Source organism: Columba livia, chromosome 14 (genome assembly GCF_036013475.1).
Source record: "Columba livia isolate bColLiv1 breed racing homer chromosome 14, bColLiv1.pat.W.v2, whole genome shotgun sequence".
In the NCBI taxonomy this organism is placed as follows: Eukaryota; Metazoa; Chordata; class Aves; order Columbiformes; family Columbidae; genus Columba; species Columba livia.
In genome coordinates this window covers 6516550-6541221 of record NC_088615.1, presented here as the reverse complement: position 1 = coordinate 6541221, position 24672 = coordinate 6516550, and the positions used below count along the sequence as shown (strand labels likewise).

The 24672-nt window shown below is 40.9% G+C and overlaps 1 long non-coding RNA gene across 1 annotated transcript in view; it reads right to left on the bottom strand.

The window, feature by feature from the left end:
• LOC135575406 (uncharacterized) overlaps positions 1-24672 on the bottom strand; it is a 65169-nt gene that overhangs the window by 6754 nt on the left and 33743 nt on the right. Inside the window, exon 2 of the long non-coding RNA XR_010466113.1 lies at positions 21067-21121. This is a non-coding gene — a long non-coding RNA (uncharacterized LOC135575406). The remainder of the gene's footprint in view (positions 1-21066; positions 21122-24672) is intronic.

The following is a 24672-nucleotide window of genomic DNA, read 5'->3' as shown; positions in this document are numbered from 1 at the left end:
CACAATCTTTACTGCAACTATCCTCATGGCATACCCTAGGTGTACTAAACGTAATTCGTACAGGCTTCTTTATATCCACAGGTTGCAGAGAGAGCGTGTAGCAATCAGGCTCCTTAGATACCCTAGTTAAACATCCAAAGTTTTCTGGGACAGGAGCCAGGTCTGGATAACCTAACAGAGCATACCTGAACTTCTGTGACACAGGGAATTTAATTGGATTTCCCAAAGTTCTAGTAGTTTACTATCATCTCTGTCACAGAGGTTTACCTAAAGATCTGTTGCTGCTGAAGAATATATGGATAAGGTATGCATTTCCCTCTGAAATCCAAACTAAACTTCAGGGATGGAAAATACATTAATGTATTTATGCATGCCTCACATAAAAAACGCTTAGCGTACTAGTTGTTAATAGCAAGCTTCCACTGACTACATTTGATCTGTAAATTTTTGACACATATGCACAAGTCAGGTAAAGCATTTGCATACTAAGCAAAGAGTTCGAATCCTAGCTTTCTGGGGCAGAAACCACTCTTAATTGTGTGTAATGCATAGCACAGGGAGGCTGACAGTGCTAATCGAAAGTTAACAAGCAGGAAGGATTTGTTCTTTGAAAGCTGCAATTTCTAAGTAATCCTTTACATCTAATCCAGCTTGAGCTAAGGAGTGGGGAAAAAATTGCAACCGGACTTTTGTGACCTCCTCAAAGACTGTCAGTTGAGTTTCTGCCCTTCCAGAGAGACAGACATAGTTCTGGCCCGGTCAGGGCAATAAGCAAGAGGAAAAACATATTGCACAAAAGTGAACGGGGAAAAGAATTTCATCACATTTCTCTAAGTCGACATTTTTTGCTGGGTGACTGCCAGATGCATGTCAATGCTGCTTTGCATATTGTTTGGGATTTGCTGGTTTCAGCACTAAAATGAACAGGAATGAAAGCTTTCAGTGTGTTTGAAGATTAATTTCACATAATCGCAACAAAGCTGAGGTCAACAAGCTGAATTTAATTATTACCCTGACAGCTGGGAGGCAATTGATGTCCTTAAACTTTCAAGCGCTCTCTTGCTTGTATTTTTCCCCTTGCCTTACTCCTACCAGTTAGAAACATGCTTCAAGGTAAAGCTGACCATGGTGTTAAATTATAACCTTGTCATTGGAACCATAGAAACTTCCCAGTTAGACATGAACTCTTTCACCAGAACAAGAATCAAGGCCATCTCTGAATGGCGTGAGCTGCAGAGTACTGCCAGCATGTCTGTGTCTTAGGGTATCAGGTCCCACTATATCTATCCTCTGGGTTGTACAACTAAAGGAATATCCCACATTGACTGTGGAAAGAATTTTTATCACCTTATAACCTATCAGATTTCTGTATGGGGTAATAAAGTGTAAGACAAGCTTTGCAAATTTAGTCAGGAATTTAAAGAATCATCTCCTATGAAGCTCAATATACCCCACTTTGCATTTGAAAGGAGGGGGTTGCATATCTCCAGGAAGCGTAAGTATTAAAAACTTCCCTGTTGCAAAGGCATCCTTAAGAGCGAGATTTACACCAGACACAGCATCAGGACCATCATACTTCACTCCAAAACTAGAACAAATCCACTGATTCAGGAGACTACAATTCAGAATTTCACCCTGTCACAGAGACACCCCAAAAGTCAATTTAAGCAGACAGCAAGCTCCAAAGAAACTTTATTCTAACCACTGTTGAGCAGAAAACCAGCTACAACTGGTTTTATCCAAAAATTATGCAGCACTCCAACATCGTACAACACAGGCTCAAATACCAGTTAAGAGTTATTCACTACACAGCCAACTCAAACTCAAGGGGACCAGGTCCCCAAACTCTACAGAGATGATTCAAAATGTGCATCTTCCCACCCTGTTACAAAGTGAAGACTCTCAAGGCTACCCAGATCATTTACCAGGTCAGCAAGGTGTCTCAGTCCTCAAAGAACGTTCCTTAGATGGCCAGTCTAGTAAGCCAAGCCTTCAACTCCCCACCCTTGGCTCTAAGACAGATCAACTCAAAAAGGGGCTCCACTGACCTCTATTTATAGCCTAGTTGAATCTGAGCTGTGGTCATTTATGGTAGTGATCCAGAAACTTCTCTCAACTGTGGCATTTAATTGGTCAAGGGCCTCGTCTGTCAACCAAGGGGCCATAGTGGTCCATCAGCCTAGGAGTTTCTGTTGCTTTTTTGGGTGTGGGGGAGTGCATGTGCCACATAGCAGTGTTTACGTTCATTGTGAATCATGCAGAAGATGAACTTCTCATAGGATCAGAGACTTTTGTGTTTTAGCATTTTCATTCATCCAAAATTTATATGTTTTGTTTTGATTTCCTGATGTAAACATCTCTTATTTCTCTCAACATTAAACTGCATGTTCCTAGTCCATCAGCTTCCTTAATACACTTAAACTTGACTCTCTGCTAATAAGCAAGGCATCATCTTGCCAACATCAGAGTTCATAACATACAGCTATATATGCATGTGATATTGTCCATTATAGTGCCCAAAGATGACTCAGAAACAACTCTACATAGAAAATGACACAATATGACAAGGTGGCTTATCACTTTACTGGAAAGTTTACTTCAGCCAAATGAAGTATTCTGGTTTGATTTTCTTCTATGGAAAAATGCCAAAACATTTTCATTTGTAAAATCTTTGGATAGTGCAAAACATGCATTTTTAAGGATTCCAATTGGAATAAATTTGGTTTTCTTAGGAACCTACATTTGTAGGTATTGTAGCAAGAGGTCAGTGGAGTACTGCTGGGATTGGAAACCTCTGTGGCTTCCTTCTCCCTTGGGGTCAGTAGAGAGCTAAGCCTTTCTGCTGTCGAATCAAAGCTATTTCTGTGTGTGCTCAGTCTTACTGCAGTCAGCAAAACAGAATCTGGGAAACTCTACCCAATAGTTTTGCTTTATGTCTGCATTTCAGTGAACATCGGCAATTAATGATCTGTTGGCAAATTAACACTGCACATGGCAATTGACTGTGGTAATGAAGTTATAGAGTCTTCTTTATGGTTTATTAGTACAATAATAAACCGCACTCAGCATGTAATAATGGCACACAGTTAAATTAAAGACTTGCTGATGCCTTATAAACCATTTTGAGAAACATTCTTGTAGCAATTGGTAATAGTCTTCCCCGTGAGTACAGGCTGGCTTTGCTCTGTATTCTACAGATACAGTTCTGTCAATATATTTTTTCTATTACTCTTGCATTACTAACAAAGCAGGTTGGATAGCGGAAAAACAAATTGACTGAAACATTTACTTCAAGTTGAAATAATTTTTAAGCACTTTAGGTGAAAAATAAGTCCTGGCTTCTTCAGACTGCATCTATTTCTTCTGTTATGAGGAAATGTAACACTAGAACTGTTCATCACTTTTCTCTCAGAGCCACAAGCTGAATTTTACAGTGTTTCTCAACACTTGGCAACTTGAATTGACTATATGGCTTTCTAAAAATTAACAGAGGGTAAATCTATCCTCCCAAATCAGTCAGGTTAAACATACCGTTGTGACCCAAATTTTACAATGAGCTTCCCTCAATGAGCTTTCTACTTTGTGTGTGTGACCAAGACACTCCCTTTTTAGAGATGAGGCCTAATTTCAGACTCCCTGCCCATCTATTTAATCCTAGAAGCGGAGAGGTGTTCACACTGAGCCGGAGCTCTGCACTACTAAGCTCAAACCACCCAGAGAAGCCTGGCACCAAAGTACTTTCAGATCCGCTTTATAGTCCTTCCTGTAATGTAGGAGTATTTTTTCTCTCTTCTTGCAGGAATGGCAAGTACTTTGCTTTATTGAGTGTTGCAATATAGGATTCATGCTGTGAATGATGAGGCTCTTACGGGGGCTCATAATGGCAGCTGTATGCTGAATTTAACAACAGGCAAAAGTATCTGGAACTCTCTAGACTTCTCTCTGTAGGAAGCCAAAGCAATGCTTAAGGAAGCTATTATCTGCCTCTTTCCAGAAAAGCTCCATTTCTTTGCTCCAGCTCCCAGCGTACCGTGCTGGCCACTAGAGGACATCCCAGACCTCACCAATGCTGGCCCCATTCACAACAGCCATGCCAACACCAACGTCCTAGGTAGTCTCCCTCAATATGATATTAGAGTTAATGGGTTTTTAGGTCAGTTGAGATTTTCTTTTTTCCACCTGGCAGAATGAATACAGGAAAATAGGAGGAAAAGTTGTCCTTTTCTTACACTTTATCTCTCATCTGCTTAAAATGAAAACTTATTAGATAATGGCTAAGTCTGGTGGGTGGTTTGACTGTAGGCTGGGTATTACCCACGTGTCCGATTTGAGATTTTCTCTGAGACAAAATACTGAGATGACGCTGTAGTCAATGTACGTAATGCACTGACCCAAACGAAGCAAAGAGGAGGCCTCCTAAATCAGCGTTTGAGATGTTTGCTTGTAGTTCATCAAGATGCCAGGTCATGCTCCTGAACTGAACAAGAATAGTCTTCATTCTGCTGAAGGCGCAATACTCCCAGGGATTCCACAGGGCAACCACCATCTTCCACCAGTGTTCGTGAAAGCTGTGATTCCAAGATGAGAGATGTAGGGAATGTATGCATCACAAGCATCTGAAAGTTTTAAATTTTCCTTTTATAAAAGCTAGACTACAGGCAAAAGCAAGATGACCACTGCTTAGCAGTCATCTGAGGATGTAGCCAGCCCATAATACTATGAGATTACTTTGGGGGATGTGGATAAAGCTTCACCTTAGGCAGTACAAGGAGGATGCAGACAGGGGCTTTGAAGAGCTCTCAGAACTTCTATCCATTGACTGCAGTGGGACACTCGTCTTCCTAAACCAAAGCTGAGGATACATCACTCTACTCCCAGACCAGAATGGTGCTTAGTGTATCTTTTTGTGCCTACATGAAACTTCCAGGATCTAAAACTTCCTTTGTGATAGGCATCTCTAAATCCTACATCACCTCCTGCTCACCTGCATTTGGAGATGCTCCACTAGGGTGCAGTAGTTTGCAGTAGGTCCATTTTGTTGCCAACTCTCCCTTTGCTTTATCCCTCAGAAAAGGTTATTCAGCATTATATAAGTTCCATGCAGCAGAAGACTTTTCTACTTGTGAACACTTTTATAATATTACCCTCTTTAAGACTGGTACTGTTAAGGAGCTTAAAATCTTCTTGAGGTCTCCCAATTAACACAGTCTTATGACTGACAGTGTTTTCTAGCCACCTCGGACACTGTCATTGAATTGCCGAATTTCCTTCCCTCCCCTGCTATTACAGGCGCTACAAGGAGCTTGTGAAGCAATTTAAAGAATACCTGACAGATTCCGCTGAAGCTGAATATCCTTACAGGTGAATGGAGAAGTCAGCAGGGAAATGGAGAGCCTGCAGCTGTGCCCTGCTGTCATGAGGCAGTCTCGTTTAATTTTCATTCGGCTGCTCCTAGCTGGCCACTTCCATGCTCAGCTTCAAATTGTAATCCAGAGCTTGTCATTAATTAATGAGCTTTGCCCAATGGGAATCTGCTTGCTGGGGGATATCTGTGCCTGAGACAAGCAGCTTCTCTAGAAGTCTAATATCCTCAGCAGAAGATACTCAGTAAACTCACATGCATGCATGTGCACTAATTAATATGTAGTATATACACCTAGTAATGCCAGTGTTTAAAGACTGCCTCATAAATGCTGACTGGACTCAAGGAGCTATAACAATTCTTAATGAGCAGTTATGAGTGATAACTTTTTTCTTTAGTGCTTTGGAAAATTTCTATCTAGTGACAGTGTGAAATAAAGACTTGCAAGAACAAATGGAGAGGCTCAAACTATTGGCTTCTTTCCACCAGCCACCCTATAAAGGGAATGATTTCTGTTGTAGCAAATTTCAGTAGTACTTTTTGTATATGATACGATATGATTATATTGCTATATATTATACTGTATTATGTTTTATTTTATTTTAGCTCCATTGGAATGTGGTTTTCCACTTTTCTGGTAGCAGTGTGGTCAAATGACAATACACAGTATATCCTTAACAGCATTAGGTTCTGGTGTTCTGCCTAACTAAGAATAGTTATTTACTGATTCATCCCAGAAGCCAGACTATATAAGGGTTGTTAGCTCTAGTGCAGAACAGACCCAGACTGAAGTACCACAGAGATCTTTCTGGGAGCAGTGGAAAAATCATCTACGTTCAGGAGAAAGGTGTGTGAAGAACCTTAATCTTGTGTTCTGCTCCAGTTACATTAGAAACAAGGGGCAAACCCCAACTTCAGGAGCAGTTTTGACATGCCTTGTCTCTCTTTTCCAAGCCAACTGCTCCACTCTGTCGCTGGCCAGGGTGTAGATGAGAAGTGACTGAGATGACAGCCACATGGATAAATCTTCTTTTCCTTGATACTACCGACACCAGCTGTCCAGGAAAGCTTTTCTGTTAGATGAAGAGCAGCCGTAGGCATTATGCCTGGCAAAATCCAGAAAGTAGAACTACCTTCCACAATCCTGCATGTTTACATTACAATTAAACTCTTCCGAGTCCTTTTGCAGAAGGGAATGAAACCACAAGTTTTCTTCTGTCCAGCCTAATTCACTGTAGCAGCTCATGCTTAATTGGATACAGATGAATGAAATTCATGCTGTGTTCAAGAGAGCAAACATCCATTTCTGCTGGCTACAAAGAAAATATTTGGAAGGACACTTTTAGTTGATCTAACACCACCTTTATTTTTTCCCTGAAGTTCACTTCTCTTGTCTGACCATAATACAAAGAGTGTGAATATACAGTGTGAAAGCTTGGGCTCCAAACTTCAGCTGCATCTTCTTCATCAAGAAGGCATGGCCAAGCAACCTGAGCTGAGCGGCCCAGCAACCAGTCCAGCCACAGAAACGTTTAAATTTTGGGTAATGGCGCAAAGAGACTTTTTTTTCTTTCAGGAAGATGTTTTCCCAGCTCTTGATACCAGTAAGAAGTCACTGACAGGGTCAGTTACTTGCAGTCTGACAGCAAATCGTCATAGACTGGGACTTTCACAAGGTTTCATCTCAGAAGCACTACACAGGCTTATTCTGCAGTAAGAAAGATTCAGGTATGTACTAGGGAGGTGGTGCTGTTCTGTTCCAATCTGACTTTTAAAGGAGAGGGAAGAAATCAACAGCTTGGAAGTCACTTCTCCTCTCCAACTGAGACTCCAATAATGGCAGTTAGGCTTAGCTCAGACTGCAAATTGATTCTTGATTACCATATCCAGTGAGAGCATTACTATTCAGATTACTGATGGTGATAAAGTAGGCCAGGAAGAAGCAAGTGATTTTAATAGTTGAAATGTTATCCTCTCTAAAGAAGTAATCATAATAATGCAATATTGTTGAGCCTTTCTAGTCTGAGGGCATCTGTCATCTGTCTGCCTAAAACTGATAGGGTAGAGTGTATTTGAATTTCTTCTGCAGAAAAATAATGATAAAGCTTTATTGCTGCTCTCTTTTTCCCCCTTCTTTGATTCCTGAACATGTCAATAACTGCATTTTGTCCATTTTCTTCTTTTGTTGCTATTTTTTTTTAATCTTGGTATACTTGGGAACTCATTGCAACACAGGACAATACTGACCTGTTGCTACAGATTACTGGCAAAGTTGACAGAAATGGAGGGTGACTACAATTACACAGAGATATTCTCATATTGGAAGTAATGAAAGAAGTGGTCTTAGCAAAGAAAATTCTTTTTATTCCTACTTTGTGCTTTCTATTCATTTGCCTGAGAGAAATCCACATCAGAAAGTCCTATTCCCAGTGTATGTGAAAAGTGGTGTGTTCCTACTGACAGCCACTCACAGATGAGTGGTCTGTGATGGAAGTACCAAAAGCACCTCTTTTCCTTTTCAAGGATGCAGAAGACATGCGGCTTCCATAGATTTCAGTAGAATCCCTGAATGTTCAGCATGTCATAAACAGTGCAGAAAACACTGGCAAATAGTACTTATGCATATGAGTTACCTAATAGCACCTGAGCTGGCACAACAGGTTTTCATAACATTGGGACCTTAAATGACACTGCAAGATTTGATAACCCATGCTCTGAAGTGCAGCTGCACTGATATTAATACAGTACTCAGATACACATGAGGTTTGGATGACTCAAGAGACTTAACACATCTAATTTCTAGGTCATTTGATTTAGATCTCAGTGAGTCCTGAATCTGGTAGCCACACAAAATGTATCTCTAACTATCCCATGCATGTTGATCTAGAAGGGACAAGCTGCCTATCAAGCTTTTAAGTATATGTATTAATGACTTTTTAATGTGATATCATCTCTTTGTAGCCACAGATCGGCAGTACTAGAAACATAAGTGAACTACTCATGTGAGAACATGATTGAAGTGCTGATTTGGGCTGCACTCAGAAAGATGTTGCCTGGGTTTTTACAAAGTAAAGGGCTAGTTAATGTTAATGTATGCAAATACTTATCCAGACATCTAATTTGATCTGCTTTGGAACTTAACAAAACCTCCACCATCAGACTCTCTGAGTGACTTTTGTTTAATCAGCTCCTGCTGCTTAATGAGTGGGGTGATGAACATAGAAGCAGAGGGTTTGATTTGCAGAATGTCCAGTGTTAGTGGAGGACAAGGTATAGTAGGATTTATCCTCTCTATTTTTCTCCCTTTCGCAAAATGTGAGTTTTCTCACATGCTAAGCTTAGCCCCCAACCTATTCTCGATTAGCTTGCTATCAGAAAGTCTTTATGAGATTTATGTACCTACTAACCTACAGGAGCAGGCCAGTCCTAGAATATGATCACACGTGATTATAAAGTATTTGTATACTCACCGTTCCTTGATAACAACTGAAGCACCCTCATGAGCTCTTCTTATTTCATACTCATGTCTATCCCAGTCAGATGTCTCTGAGCATCAGGATCTGAACCAATTCACTTGTCTTTTCTGCAGGTATCTACTTTTCTCTGAACAATTACAGCATGGGAAAGTTCTGGTTAGGAAAAACATCAGCATATTTGCAGGAGTTATTGCATGCAGCCCACTGCAGACATTTGCTCAGTAATCACCTGCATAATTATGATTATGTGCAGTGGGCAATGCATAGTGACTCTTCCAAGCCACCAGTGTTAACTCAGAATAGGAATAGCTGGATGGCCAAATGATATGGAAGAAAAATCTACCAGATGTAGAAGACTGTAAGTCCAGTCTGCTATTCTTGTGGAGTCTAAGCATTATAAAGTAGATGATGGAATCCCATCAACTAGAGTGAGAGCATAAGTAGTATCTGGGCAAACAAGCTCCCAGCTCAGGAACCAATCATCCAATCATATTATTTAAAGATGACTTGTAGTTAATTCAACTTTCTGAAAGAGTCTTGGTTTTGAAACATCAAATCCAGAGAGGTATGAAATCCTGCAAGATGCCCCTCATGTCAACTGAAGTTGCAAGTGACCAGCGGGTGTTCAGCTCTTCTCAGCCTCACATCTAATCTTACTATAAATTCAGCTACTAATAAGTCTGCCAAAGAAATGCCCATGCCACCTCCTAGTCATGTCTTCTAAAGGTAAACTGGAGTTGGTCCTGGGTCAGCTAACAACTGAGGTGCTTTTTGCAGGAACTCATGCTCTCTGAGCCAAACCACACCTTTCAAAACCTTCTCTGGCTTCCAATATATATTTAAAAAAAAAAAAAAAAAAAAAAAGAAGAAAATTGCCTCTTGATCTTACAAGAATTTAGTCTTATTGTTGAGTTCCTTGTATGTCCTGCTCTCTCACTTGTGCTACCTAATGCCACGAGTTCGATGCCCACCAAAAGAAGGTGCTCGCACAGGTGAGATCTAGTGGCCACACAAACTGAGACTTGCTCTCTATAAATGGGAAACATTAACATTAGAGTTGCTTCTCCTCCACTCTTGAAAATTCATGGCCTTTCACGTCCCCTTATGGTGGTCCTGAAACTTTGCAACTCAGAATCTTTGGTACCTTCTTGAATGGAATGTTTTTGCCAGGGATATCCTTGATTATTGTTCAGTTTTGTTTGTACCAATAGTGGCATCTCGTTCATTGCTGTAAACCAAGTGGCATTCTTGTGATCTTTGTATGTCTCCTGTGATCCGAGCATGTCCTAGGACAGCTTTGACTATAATTGCTGGGCTTAGTTAAAACAAATACTTTTAAACAAAGGCTCTTCAAAACCCCTTTTCCCATGAGGTAATGTCTAAATAACATGCTGTTTCCAAAGTCTGAAGGCAGCTGTTTGCATCTGAAGAAAGGCTCTCAAAATGAGTTTGACAGCTGCAATTCTTGTGGAAGAAATCACTCATGCAAAGTTATTTCTGCTCGTGGATGCTTATCTTCCAAGACCTGGGCAGAATCAACTTTGGACTGAGATCACCTTTCCTCCCAGGTTTGTGTCAATGCCTCTCCCACATGCCAGCCTTTTTGGAACTGCTCTTAGCCTTCTTTAACTGATGAGCATATTTTAAAGCTGTGTTATTGTTACTCCTCTTCCATTCACCCCCCTACACAGCATGAAATCCTAACACACAATCAAGCAGCTAAACCCCAGGACCACTATGTTTAGTGTTCTCCTAATGCCTATCATTAGGAAGTATAAATGCCAGACAGTTGTCCGTGTGCCTTACAAAATAAGTATATCCATCTTTGGGGACAAATTATACCAGTTCTCCAAAAGTAGAAGAGGCTGCACAACAGAGACACACAAAGGGAAACTTTGGCCAAAACCAGCATGATGTTCAGTGCTACCTGAAATGCACATGCAGAACAGTGCTTTTATTCTACAACAGTATTGAAAAACCTCCCATGCAGTGAACCGCTCAACGGTTCATTTATCTATTGCGTCTTGCAAGGGTACAGGACTGAGTTAACTTTGCCAAGATTTTCAATACAAGAGGTTAATATAAACCCAACACATTTCTTCCGAGCCCTATTGTGCTCAACAACTAGAAATAACAGCTTGCTGCTTCCTACAGTAGAAGCAGAGCAATAGTAAGGCTTTTAGAAGGAGAACCTGAATGGAAGCCAATCATCTTCCTTCTGGCTCCTGCTGGCTCTCATCTCCAATTACAAAGGAATAATTCACTATCCAAGCTATTTCTACAGCATTTCAAACTGGTCACTGAATTATCAAAAGTTATTGTTAGCCTGCTATGCCCCTGAGAAAGGAAACAAGGAGGAGAGAATAGAAAGAAAGAAACTACCTAGATCAATGAGATATTCTTTATGGTTTATCACAAAGGAGTTTCCCAAGAGACGTTCATGTCATGCCCCGTGCACACAGGCACACATACATGCTCAACCCAGAAAGATAATGAGGGAGGGAAAATTGCAGTTTGTATCAGTATGGACACTGGTTTCACACAGGACATTTATTCACATAAAAATTTATTCCCTTTATATCTCAGTGTGCATGGACGTACTTTCTCCTCTAGATGACACTGTGTCTGCTTGGAATCTGGAGATAGAATACCAGGAGCCCTTCAGCGCTGGCAAAGTCATGTGGAAGAAAATCGCACCAGCACCTGCACACACTATTCTTGTCTCTAGTGATTTCTGTACAATTCAGAGTTGCTTGCTTAAGGACTCAACGTCACTGAATCTCAATATCTCAGCAGCAGCTAATATTAAATATGTGCAATCCAAGGTATGAGCGAAGTTGCAGAAATAGTTTGTGTATGTATATGTCTATATATATACAGTTACCTCTTGGTTTGTCTATCTCTGCTTACAAATATCATGAGGTCAAAGGCTGAAAAGCAATCTGCAGCCCTGGGCAAATCTGTTTACTAGGAGTGGACTAATAGTACTGACAAGCTATAAGAGTAAAACAGACTGGATCTAGACACTGCAAAGAGTCTGATACCTAGATGTTAAGCTGACTGTGTGCACTCCCTGGACCCCTCTGGGAGAGAGGGAGATAAAGGTTTTGGAAGTCAGGCTTGCATCTGAACTTCCCTGGAATGCCCCTGATTTCCTCAAGGTTACTCCCAATTTTTTGGGAAGTAGTTGGGATCAGATTCAGACTCATGACAGTTCAAATGTATAAATAGTACGAACAGATTAATTAGCAACAAATCAGGAAATAAGTTCAGATGTCTCTAAGGGAATTAACAGAAATGCCACTCCTTTTAGTTTGTGCTTCAAAAGTTGACAGCAGGACTAAGAAGTTCATAACACTTTCCTGACACAATAAAGACTCAATTTCTTTCCTGTTTCATCCATTGCAGGATAATTTTACACACTCTTTTGCGTAAAATGGCTCCAAAATCTGGGTGACAGGCACGTAATACAGTGACAGCAAGGTCTGGGGATATTTTCATGTTGGCAGCAGTGTGCCATTAGTCATCCTCTGATTAGGAATATCTTGGGGACAAGACAGACCACAGGCCTAGCATAGATGGGGAGGAGGGGATTGATGCACAAGTCTGAGCTTCATGTGCAAGAAGAGTCACCTGTCTTCAAAAGTCTGGAAAGACACTCCCCCAGAAGTGGGATCGAGAAGGTGAACTCTGAAGAAAGTTCCTTAATGACTCATCACCCCCTGAAAAAGAAAGACACACCTTAAAATTGATTCCTTCTTTCTTCTTTGTTTGTCTGGAAGATGGGAGAGAGATTTCTTAGCTCGCTCTGAATGTGCGCTGCCAGTTTCACATTACAGTGTCAGAAGGCCAATACCAGCCCAGGTGTCTACAAATTGACTCACAATTTTGCTATGTGTAATGAATAAACAAACCTTCCTCTGTAAGATTGAATTAATTTGGATTTATTTGCCTAGGCATAGACATTACAGCTGTTTTAATTTAGGCAGTTTGCACTGTCAAAGTGGCTGGGTTGGTTTAGCCTTCGATTTCTGTCCATGCAGGCAGAATTCAGATTGGCTATTGCAGGCTTTTTGACCATGGGAAGGACAAATCCAGCTGAATATCATCAGAGGAAAAGAAGCTAAGTGAAGTTTAACTAAAGTGCATGGAGTGGTTGCCATAGCAAAAGTGATGGAAGCCTCTCCGCTTTAGCTGTTGAGAGCACGGCTGACAAATGCATGTGATACTGTACTCTCAGGAACATTTCCGCAGCTGAGATGAATGTTTCCTCTAATTTCCACTTTCCTGATAAAGACATGAATTGAGAGAGGAAGCGAAAATTGAGGAAGAAAACTTTCCTCTTCTGAAAAGGGATACTGACTCTGCAGACCTCAGGGGAAAGGAAAGTGGCTGTGGCTTCAAGGGGAAGAAGATACAAGAAGTACCTCTAGCTGAAACCCAAGTGCAGTGATCTAATGATAAACTCCTTATTTTGGCCTCAGAGTCCCATTGCTTGCCAATTGATGTGTTGGCCCAACCTCTCAGTGGATCTGTCTTTAGTTTCTTGCCTCAGTGAGGACTCAAATGCCAAGAGCAAACACTGTTGATAGTTTACAGTTCTCAGTGTTTGGCCCATGAGGTCTAATTCCATTCTGATGTGTTTTTTCTGGCTTTAACTGATAACTACAGGAGTGGCTTTGGTCCCTCATTTCTTTCTGCCCTACAGCAGGGTGGAAAAAGATAACAGCAAAGAAATAATGTCTACTACCTTTCTTTTCAATGTTTGATTTTTATATTCCTTCACTTCTTCAAAGATTATTTTTTCTCAGATCACACCCTATCAAAGGCTTTATTTTGTGGGTAATAGGTTGTTCTTTGTCCTCTTATCATCCATCCCCACAATTACTCCTGCTTAGACCCCAGTGCCATACCATCCTCGTGACCATAGGTGGGTGTGCTCAAGCTTCTACAGGTCAATAGTAATTGGAAAAACAATGAAGTTGTGGTCTTGCTTGGATCAGTCCCCACTAGTGGAATGCTAGAAGCTTGGGGAAAGCATGCTGCAGGCAATGCAGAGGGACCAAGAAGTCACAGAGTACCAGCTAAAGGTAACTGTGACACATGATACTTTTGCAAATCATTTAAACTTCACCTTACAAATTAATACTCATTTTATGTGTTTCCTCTGTTCCTAATAAATATTGCAGAGTGTTGCTGCCCTAGGGAGCTTTCCAGTAAACAAACACCCTATGTCACCCTTCCCTTGCTAAAGCTGGTTTACAAAGGCTAGCATGTTTTGGGCTACCAATGATGTTCCCAGTATAGCATCTACACTAAATAATATATTTTGGAGGAAAATAAGTTGCAGGACTGTCTGGAGACAGGTCTCTTATAAACCCCTTTCCTTATAGGTCACAGATCTAGCTTTCATTGGTCTTTGCCTCTTAGCAACCTACCATTTGCTCTATAATCAATTTTAGCCTCTTAAATCTGCATTTGAGCTCCCATTCTGTTTCAGCCCATCTCAACAGAAAACTAGAAACCAAGAGATGTGCTTGAGTTTACTTCTTTCAAAGTCTTTCATCACCCTCCACTGATTTCTCTCTTGCCATTTCAGTTCTGTTACTACAGCAACTTTGTATTTCTTGCTTTGGCAAAGTTGACATGTTAGCATGGGGATACACACAAGGCTTCTCTAATCAGCACTTATGTGGTCTAAAACATTTAGCTCATCTGCTCAGAAGACTTATTAAAATGTTCATCCCATCTGCTGTGGGAGGCTCGAGAGAAACTGGAGCCAGTATTTTCCCACCCGGTTTCCTGTCATGCAGCCTGACCAAAACCTCTCATTTCAGCAATACACAGCAATGGTGCATCTCTACCATAAGGCAGAACACTTGCTTGTATGTGGTCTTTGGACACACTTAAAAGAATGTCAGTTCTGTCTTCTGCAGGGACTGTTGGATAAAATGCTGTGCTGACATTTGCCATTCAGAGTGCTAAATGCTAGAAAAATCATTTGACTGTGGCACAAGAAATTAATCTTTCAAAATGCTTCCTTCACTCTCAGATGGTCAGAGGGTGACATTTATGGCAGCAGGTTTCCAGAGAGCTGGCACAATGAATGGGACTAACCCCAACGGGGTCCTTCCAAGGAACCATTGAACCTGGCTGACAAGCTGGCATCCCCTTTTCTCGCTTTTTAGAATCTAATTGTCTGGAGAGCTGTGCAACTTTCTCTGTTCAGTTTTGATTTACTCTGTTGCTCTTGTCACCCCCAGAGGAAACATCACAATTTCCTTTAATTCCCTCACCATCTTCTGATACCATTCACTCTGCCTATAGGTGATCTACGTTATGTGCCTACAAGTCTATATCTTTCCTGAGGGAGTTGGAGACAGTGGTGATTTTGTAAGATGTATAGCTACCATCATCTGACTAGTTATAGCCATACCTGTGTCTATAGTCATTCACTCACAAAAGTATTCCTCTCCAGCTTGCCAGGAGTATTGGACTAACAGCAAAATTTGAAGTTTTCCATTATCTCCGCTCAGCGGTTCTGCAATTCCTCCTGGTCATGACCATGGACTATGTTAGGAAGCAGAAGGTAGTTTGGTGCTTATTTGACCTATGACTTCTCTGCAACACAGATGCCCTTGAAGGGAATAGCAGCTAAGTCAGAAATAGGATATGGGATGTGGACAGAGGATATATGGTGAAAACTTGGCCAGTGGAAGATGGATGAGTACAATCTACAATGGTAGCTGCAGTGGGAGGATGAACAGCAAACAAAAAATACCTTCAGTCAACTGTCTGCGCAATCACTTTAAATGGACTAAGGCATCTCTAAGATAAGGTTTAATCATGCAAAGCTCTGCTTCCTCATCTCAGCTAATGTAGCTGATGGGCATTTGTAGTCAAATCCGCTTCACAATGATCCTGTTTAGAAACCAAGTTGCATGGAGGGAAACCTGCAAAACAGTTCATCTTCCCATTACTGGTGGAATTTACTTCTTTAAGTAGCTCTAGGGATTAAGTGAGGCATTAAGGAAAGCACTGTGACATTGAACAGTATTTCCCCTGCAAGAGAATGTCAGTGTGTAGTTGTCCTCTGTGAGATCATGACAAGGAGTCTGTGATGCTTGTGAAGGGCTTTGTGTGTGTGTGTGATGCTGTTTTGCTTTAGTATTTAACGAGGAAAGAAAAAAATCCAGTGTCACTGTCTATATTAGGGACTTTAAAAGTGCCTAAAAGCAATAGGAATGCCTTTAAAATGCAGACCTCATACTAGAAATAAAGCATCTACCCAGAGAAGAGACACTTTGATGCCTTAGATGTATTTGTTTGTTTTAAGGGGAGAAAATAATGGTATGTTTTACTTATACAGCTATTAAACACCAAGATTGCCCAAAGGCATCAGCAGGTTCATTTAAAATGTAAATGAGCTTCTCAGCATTCAGTTGTTCAGATTGTGCAGGCTGCTATTATGTGAAATTGGATAGGGTCTTCACATGGCACAGCTGAACAGTTAGGCCAGCTCCCTCTTCCACCCAATTAGGACCAACATGAACAGACACTCCTGTGGGCCTCAGAGCTTCTCTCCAGATTAGGAGAGCTGCTTTATTATAGAAGACAGGGACAATTAACCGAGTCCCTGTGCTGCTGCCGAATGGTCTCCTTGGGTAATACCACTTAGCACTGCAAACAGCAAGTGGGCATTTATTCATGGCCTTCCTACATCCTTTTGGGAAGGACCGTTCTCTTGAATTATTGCTTGGAGACTACCAGCTAAAAATGAGGATAAACCACAAAATATAAGTGGCCCGAGGAAGGCTTTCTCTTTTTAATATGTAAGCACTGCATGCCTTGAGCTTGAATGCAGTTGCACTCACCAGTGAGATCCCTTCACAAAGAAGACCCCTGGCAAATTGCTTGAAATAACAGCTGAAGGAATATTTTTGCCTTGGAGTGATACTGCAGCAGGAACATGTAAAAGATTTGTATTGTCACATTTTAAAGTTCTGCAATGCTTTCTATTCATAAAAGAAGGCTTGGAAGGCATGTTGGCCACTTAACAGGCAAGTTGTGCTGTAGTGGCTCATCCTGATCTCCCAGAGAAGGCTTGTTAAAAATCAAGAGTTCTGTTCTGCAAAGCATGTCAGGGTTTTGCCATTCAGATTTGTTCTGATGTGGAACAAAACACAATACCATCACTGCTGATTTGGAGCTGGGTGATGGCAGAACTGACATGTGAGCAAAGTTTCGGCTGCAGCAGCAGAAGGCTCAGAGTGGCAAAGCTGCTTTCTGGCACAGAGACAAAATCAACCGAGAGATACTTACGTTAACCACCTTTGCTAGAGCATCCTGTCTAGTAAGGCCTAATCAGATTGACCTTGAAAATCCCACTTGTTTACCAAACCAATGTGTAAGAACACATGTTTGTGAGTTAGTAACAGTGATGTCCTTTTCATGATGATGATCAGCATCATGGTAATGCAGTAATGCAAATGTCCCTAGATTGGACAACGCCTGTCAGAGTTTCATAGGGCTTAACTGGTCATGACTGTGCATGTACACACACACCTGAGATCCACAACCTAAACTCATGAATGTGTTTAGAGGAGAAACATTAACTGTATATTGAACAGCCTTTTTTTTTTTTTAAGTGTTAAATAACAATAAATTTTTCCATTTCCCCTTTTTTTGTGTGTGTGTGAAAATTGCTGCATTTTTCAAAATGTGTTGAAATTACTTAAGATGAATTGTCCTGCTGAAGAGAAAAAGGGTTTCTTTCCTATAAGCAAGTTTCCCAACTGCACTACATTCTGTATAAGCAGGGTTAAATAAATCAAAGAAAGCAGAAACACTAAAGATCTTAATTTCTGCTTCTATATCAGTCCTTCCATTGCTTCTGCATATTATGGCTTGCATTCCAGCCTCCAGATAGGAGTTGCATACCCCTATTAAACATAATCAAGCACTTGCAGAACTTATTTCAATGTATCTAAAATGGAACCATGATTTGCATGTAATTAAAATAAAAAAGAAAAAGAACTAACATGAATGTCTTCCATTGGTTTTGAGCATGCTGCATCCAAAATGAACTCACCATGGTCTTTTAAAACTACTGCCAGTTATCCTAAATGATACAACATGCATTTTATTTTATTTAAAATTTCTAATTAAGTTTTTAAAAAAGCTATTGGAAGACATGAGAAACTGGAAAAAAAGTAAGAAAATGTCATGATGGTTAAGAAAAATTAATTTATCTTATAATGAAAGATTTTAAGGGAGGGAGAGAAGGGAATTTGGGTTTGTGATTTACAAGGATCTTGAGGTGAGCTGGATGCTTTGCCATTTGCAAGCTCTGTTTCTTACAGTATAGAAAACTGGCTGGGATGAAGTAATTTGGATGGTCTGCAAAAGGTTACTGGAGCTCCACCATCACCCGTGTAATGATATAATGAAATAATTTTCTGTTGTCAAAGCCTTCTACACAAGGAACAGAACAATCTAAGCTTCAGCACGCAAAACAGACACAGTGTGTTCATTTAGAAAATAAATAAATGCATGTGATGTTGGGATTGTCTGAAACAGCCGAAAGAAAAAAGAAGAAAATTTTGTAGGAGTGAGACTTATGGCAAAAGAACAGGGAGGATGCAAGTTACACACTTGCAAAGGAAGTGTCTGCCGCAGCAGGGCAAAATGTGCTGAATTACAGTTGAAATCAACACAGAACTTCTGCTACTCCACGTTTCTATTATAAGCGGAGTTCTCCTTGAATTTCTTATCCTGAATTTTGTACCAATCATAGGTAGGCGTCTAGACTGTACATCTCTTTATGCTGATGGGCTTGTGGAAAATTGCCGTCCTCTAACATGCTTTTATATGATTAAGCTAGAAAGAAAGATGGTTTGTGGCATCCTGGAGCATGCGATGCACACAAGACATCCCAACTCCTTGAATCCAGACAATAAAGTAGACAGCCTTGGTCAGGTATGGAGATGCCACACAGCCTGTCTGATGGGGATTTCCTCCTAGCAGAGAACTGAAAGGCAAACCTACACCAATGTGTCCACACCATCTTCTACGTTTTCCACTGTAGGATGTTAGGTTGGTCCAAATAAGGAAGATATTTTATTTCAAGAGGCAATGAAGTTACCGTTGGTTGGACTATCTTCTCTAAACTTTGGATAAATGCATTTTTCTCATTGATATTCATGGGGGAGGATGAGCTAGTCACATATAAGGCACTGTATGGATAATATAATGCCTAGTAGCAAGTTCTGTGCATCCTTGACTTTGGCATAACCTTCCTGATTTCTGTGAGCTTGCAGGGGACATAAAGCAGCCTCCTCTATCCTGTTACTGCCATTTCTGCCCCTCTCCCTTACCTGCACACCCTGAAAAGTTATAAACTGCTCTGTTTACTTTTCTATAAACTTCTCTGGCAAGTGGGGAACTATCTGCCCAAAGCAGAGGGAGGCCAAGAGGTCTGGCTGCTTCGTACTCCTATGAAATAAAGGCTACAACACGCCTGGCTTCTTTATGGCAGGCTATCTTTCAGTACATTCTCCTCACAACAAGGCTGACATTTGATTTTACTAACAAAACAGAGAAACTGGTGCAGAATTAACAATGGGAGAGGTTCATATACCAGAGCAAATATGCTTTGGTGATAGGAACACAGGACCAGAAAACTGGGAGCTGGGCTCTGCTTTGCTGTATGGACTGGAAAGGATTATTCCTCTTCATCTCTGTTTTCTGGCTTATAATGCCAAGAATGTTAACAGCCCATCAGAAAAGGATGTGCTGGTATTTATTTGTTAGATTTAGGAAAAGGCACTGAGATCTTGAGCTAAGTAAGACAGAGAGAGCACTCATGACATTCAGAACCAACTTCCATTCGTATTTCTCTGCAGTAAGTGGATACTTATAAAGCTGAAATGATTACCCTGTATTTTATACTTGCACGAACTTCTGAGAGAGCACGTTCGGGAACACGTTGTAGATAAACTGCAGGCTGGCTTTGTCATTTGGCTGGGGACCATCAGCCCTTGCCGGGAAATCACCAGATGGCGCTAGTAGAGATAATGTGCAAATGTTCCTTTTTTTTTTAGGCAATTAAAACTGGAAAAAAAGTTTATTTGTGAAATTGTGAGTCAGTTCCTTCAGTAAGAAGTATTTGCATCAGCCAGAATTTGTTCAGTGGCTGAAGAGAATAATTCCTGTAATTCAGGGCTACTATTCAGAGCCTACATGCACACCAGCCAAAGGAAAAACATAGTGTTGTGTAATAAATCACTTGCATTAGGCAGTCAGCTTTTACTGTTCCCGTTAGCTTCATTTCAGTTTTAATCAATATTTGCTAGGATTTGTTAGGCTATATGGACAAATCCTGAGGCCGGTACTCAATTCCTGTCAAAGAACAATGGTTATTAAAGAGAATGAGGAGTTTGCCTGAGTGGCAACCATGTAATAAACTGAAAATTTTGAGATCTGAAATTATCACACTTCACTGCTCTACAAACAGATTGGCTTCCTCTTGCAACCCTTCTTGCAGACAAGTTTGCTCATTTTGAAAGCTGGAGAAGTTCATTTTCAAGTAGGTTAAGCCAAAAGGTGCCAAAAATGCATTTTTCTCCTAGTCTATTATTGTATCTTACACTGTAAGTGAGAAATAGCTTCACCAAGGAATTGATTTCTTGCAAAAGAAACTGAAGCCATGGCTGGAAAATGATTTTCATAACAGATGCAGCCCTTCAGCAGGGATTCTCAGCTTCTTCACTGCTGGATAGAAGCAGGTCTTCAGTTCAATCCTTCTATTTAAATATTTCATTAAGGGCATGCAGGTTTCCTGCTCCCCTCTTAGGGCTCCAACTTATCCAGAATCCATCTTCTTTTATTTTTAATCGAGCTCTTCTATTGTTTTCCATTTCACTTATCAGCTCCCAGAGACATAAAACAATACTGTAAACCCTTATAACTGATATGAAGGTTATTTCAGATCCTAGCACTCAAGCCACAGATATAGCTATGTGAGAAAAGAAGAAGTTGAGACCCTTTTCTAGATGGAAGTTTAGTTACAGCAGTGATGCTTGTTTACATTTCTTTAAGATCTGGAGACATCCATACAGGGTACTTTATAGTATGCAACACTTAAAGATACCTTGCTTCCATTCAACTACTGCACTCTTATATGGATTTCATATATATGCAGAACTCAGGAGGTCTTTTTGAACTTACCTCACATTGCTGGATAAACTATATGGTTATTGTCCTGATTTGAACAAGAGCTCACCTGAAAAATCAGGAGAAAAATATCTCAGTTCAATACAAAGCAACATGTTTTGTATATATATATATATATATATATATATATATATGGTTTTTTTTTAAAAAAGATTCTGTTCATTTCAAGTCATTCCAGATTGAAAGGGAAGCCAAAACAAAACACAAGCCCCCAAAAAAACACCAACAAAAAAAAAAAAACAAAACCCCAAAAAACACTACCCCAGCAATGTGCTATGTTGTGGTCCTCTTATTTTTTTCACAGATTCTTAAAGATCTAGTCTTCATTCTGTTCTGGAATGGAGACAAATACTGGAATCTCCTTTTTCTTCTCCCAGCTCCCAAAATACTTTCTCACCTATCTCTATTTCTTACACATTTGGGATGACTTCTCTGGAAAAAGTGGAAAGAAATAATGGTCCTTAATACACACATTCTACACATTCAATTGGCATTGGATTTTGCACTAGGGGTGAGTTACCTTTCAGGTATGGACCAGGGGACGTGTGTTACTACTGCCTTGACCCGCCTCCTGTTAATTCAGATCTTAAGAGAGCGGAAAAGTGCATTTCACGCTCTAGCTGTTAGAATTCCGTTTTGCTGAGGAAATAGTACTGGGCCATCCTTTTCCCTAAGAGGGCTTTTTCTTTGTCATCTGTCATGCCTCATTCCACTGAACAGCACACCTTATGCAGAGAAACAGCAAGCAGAAGAAACTGCAACAAAACTTCTGCAAGGATCCTAACTCTATGCACTCATGAAAATAACACAAAGATGATGTGAATAATGAGTTTCTTTCAGTTTTACCCAGCCCTGCCCATTGTTCTTGTTATTTGCTTGGGTACTTTAGTTGCCTTATCTATTACTTGTTTAAAAAGTAGTAACGATAGACAAAAATCCAGGCAATGACCATGGTGAGCCTCAGTTGTACCTGGCCTAGAACCAGAGCATTTGCTAGACAGTCAACCGTACAAGTCAGTGTTAATACTTAGCTTCAGGGTTGGGGATTTCTGCACCAAGAAAATGCATCCATTTTGTCTTGTGGATTTTTGTTGAAAGGCTTTAATTTAGAAAAATGAAACTGATTTGTGTAGAAATTCAACTAAAATCCTACCTTTGGTGCTCTGGCTACAATCCCAGGCTAGTAGTTTATGGGACAAAAAAACTCTTGCCCTCATATAAGCTATTTGAATGCAGATATGTGCAAACTCACGAAAAATAGCTCGTTCTCAGACTTACACACAGATAAAAATGCCATCATATAATACCTCTCCATCCACAGTAACAAAGAAGGCCTGAGCACAGCAGATATGAAGAGCACCTCAACACCTGAGAGCAATCGAGCACTCCTGCAATATGGAGGCACCTTTGCTCAGTACAACAGGGTGGTGGAGTTTTCTGGAGCTGCAATATTGTGGTCAGGCACAGGGGCTGCATTGAGCATCTGGCACCTCCTGGAAGAGACCTGAATAGCCAGAGAACAGCATTACACAAGCCAGCTTAGTGGAAACCTTGATGAATGTAAAGTGGTGGGGTTTTTTTGTTTGTTTCATTGGTTAGTTTTGGTTTTCTTTGCTTTGTGTTTTGGCTGTTTGGTTCTTGTTAAAAAGTAACTTGTAAATGGAATTTTAATTTGAAATCCAAATTCATCAGTGGAATCCTTCAAAGTCTCAAACTAGGAACAGTAAATGGCCATTACTCAGTTCTAGCCTTAGCTGCCCTGCACTCAGTGCACTGACATAGATGGGAACATTGAAAGAAAGATGGCAGGGGAAAAAAAATTAGCATAAAGCTGGTGAAATGAACATCTTTGTCAGCATCACAGAAGTGATTATCCAGGGAGGCTGGTATGCATGGAGCACCTGCAAGGTCCTGGGAGCTTCTGTTCAGTTGTTTGATCTCCAGCATTTCTAGAGTAACAGGATCTATCCCAGGGCAGCTCTTTCATGAGATGCCACTGAGTACCAGGGTCAGCTATAAGCTGCCATCCAGACCATCTGCAGGAATCCAGGAGGAACTCAGTTAAGGTTCACCAGCTAAAACACACCAAAATGCCTCTTTTTGATTAAACTGTGGTCCTGGAAAATCTACGAGCACGTTTATCTTACCCCGCTACCTGCTCCTCCCTCCACCTCGGTTGCCTTTACATTCAGGTTCTCTGCCTTTCTCCTTTAAAAACGGCTTGGAATTGTCAAGCATCTGAAATCTGACCTGTCGTGTCCCCGTCCTCCCCCCACCCCCCAGTCAATAGTCATATTAGCACATCTGTGTGGCAGAAATAATAGCTTTTGTCTCCCAAAGCTGCAGAGTCCTGTTGCCAGGCAACTCCATCCCGAGGCAACAAAACAGATAGGAACGGGTGTGTGGGAGGACCAAGCCCGAGTGCAAGAGCTGCTGCTTGTGCTGCTGGTAGCTATAATTGGGGAAAGCTTGGAATATACTGTTTCCACTGGAGATTTGGGATAACAGAGCCTGCCAGGCTCAGAAACTTTCAATTAGGTGGCTACAGACTGTGGTTGGTTCATCTTGTTTTGTTCTGATGCTACAGAGAAGCTTTGAGGATGCTGCAAAGAACTGAGCTGCAGGTTGGGGTATCAGAGATGCTGAGCCCACTGCAGCAGAAGGGTAAACAGGGTCACTCTTTCCAAATGTGTGCCAGAGCACAGCCTAAACTTGCTGTGGTGGTCCACCCTCCTCAGGGGCCAGACTTTTTTCACTTTCCACCATCAGGGACTGCAGCAGCTCAGCTCCTCTGACATTATTTGCGTACCATTTTGGCCCCAGCCTGACAGACTCAGCATCATGTAGTTAAACAAGATCATTTCACTTGAAACCAAGCCCTGATGTATCAAATATAACCCTGTCCATTCCAGAAAGAGAGGAGTCCATAAAATAATAAAAGCGGCTGTTGACATAGATGGAATAGGAATTTCTTTTGTCTTTTCCCAGCTGAAAGAGGAAAGACTGCAGCATGAAAAACCTTGGAGAGGGGAAATTCTCTTGGATAAAAACAGATTGTATCCTTAGGGACATCCAGGGAGACCCGACAATCCCCACTGAGAGAAAAATAAGGCTAGAACTACATGTATTTCCAGGTCTAAACCTCTGTCCTGTGTTTCTATAAATGTATTTAGCCCATCCCAGGTCTTGCCAGATAACCATGCAGGATGCAGTCAGAATGGATATTGGAAAAAATAAAAGGAAAAATAAAGGTGCATAAAAATCTTAAAAAAGCAAAAGTCATCCCAAGGGGTTGCACAAATAAAAATAAATCCAGAAGCAAACTCAAACACTGGAGATTGCCATTAGACAATATCCTGCAGAGGAGGATTAGAAATATTGAATGCCAGGGTCCACTTTTGTCATCTCTTATTTATGCTAGTTGCCCTTTCCAGTTTCCTTTCCTGTGTTCCATTTTCAGAGCTAGGTGTGGACAAACACTAAGGTATATATAGCTACAGCAAACACTCAAACCTCCTGCCAGGGAAGGACTATACCACCCATACCTACTTGGATTCAGTGGACAAAATCCAGGCTCAGTCTGCTGAGAGCTCCTCTCAC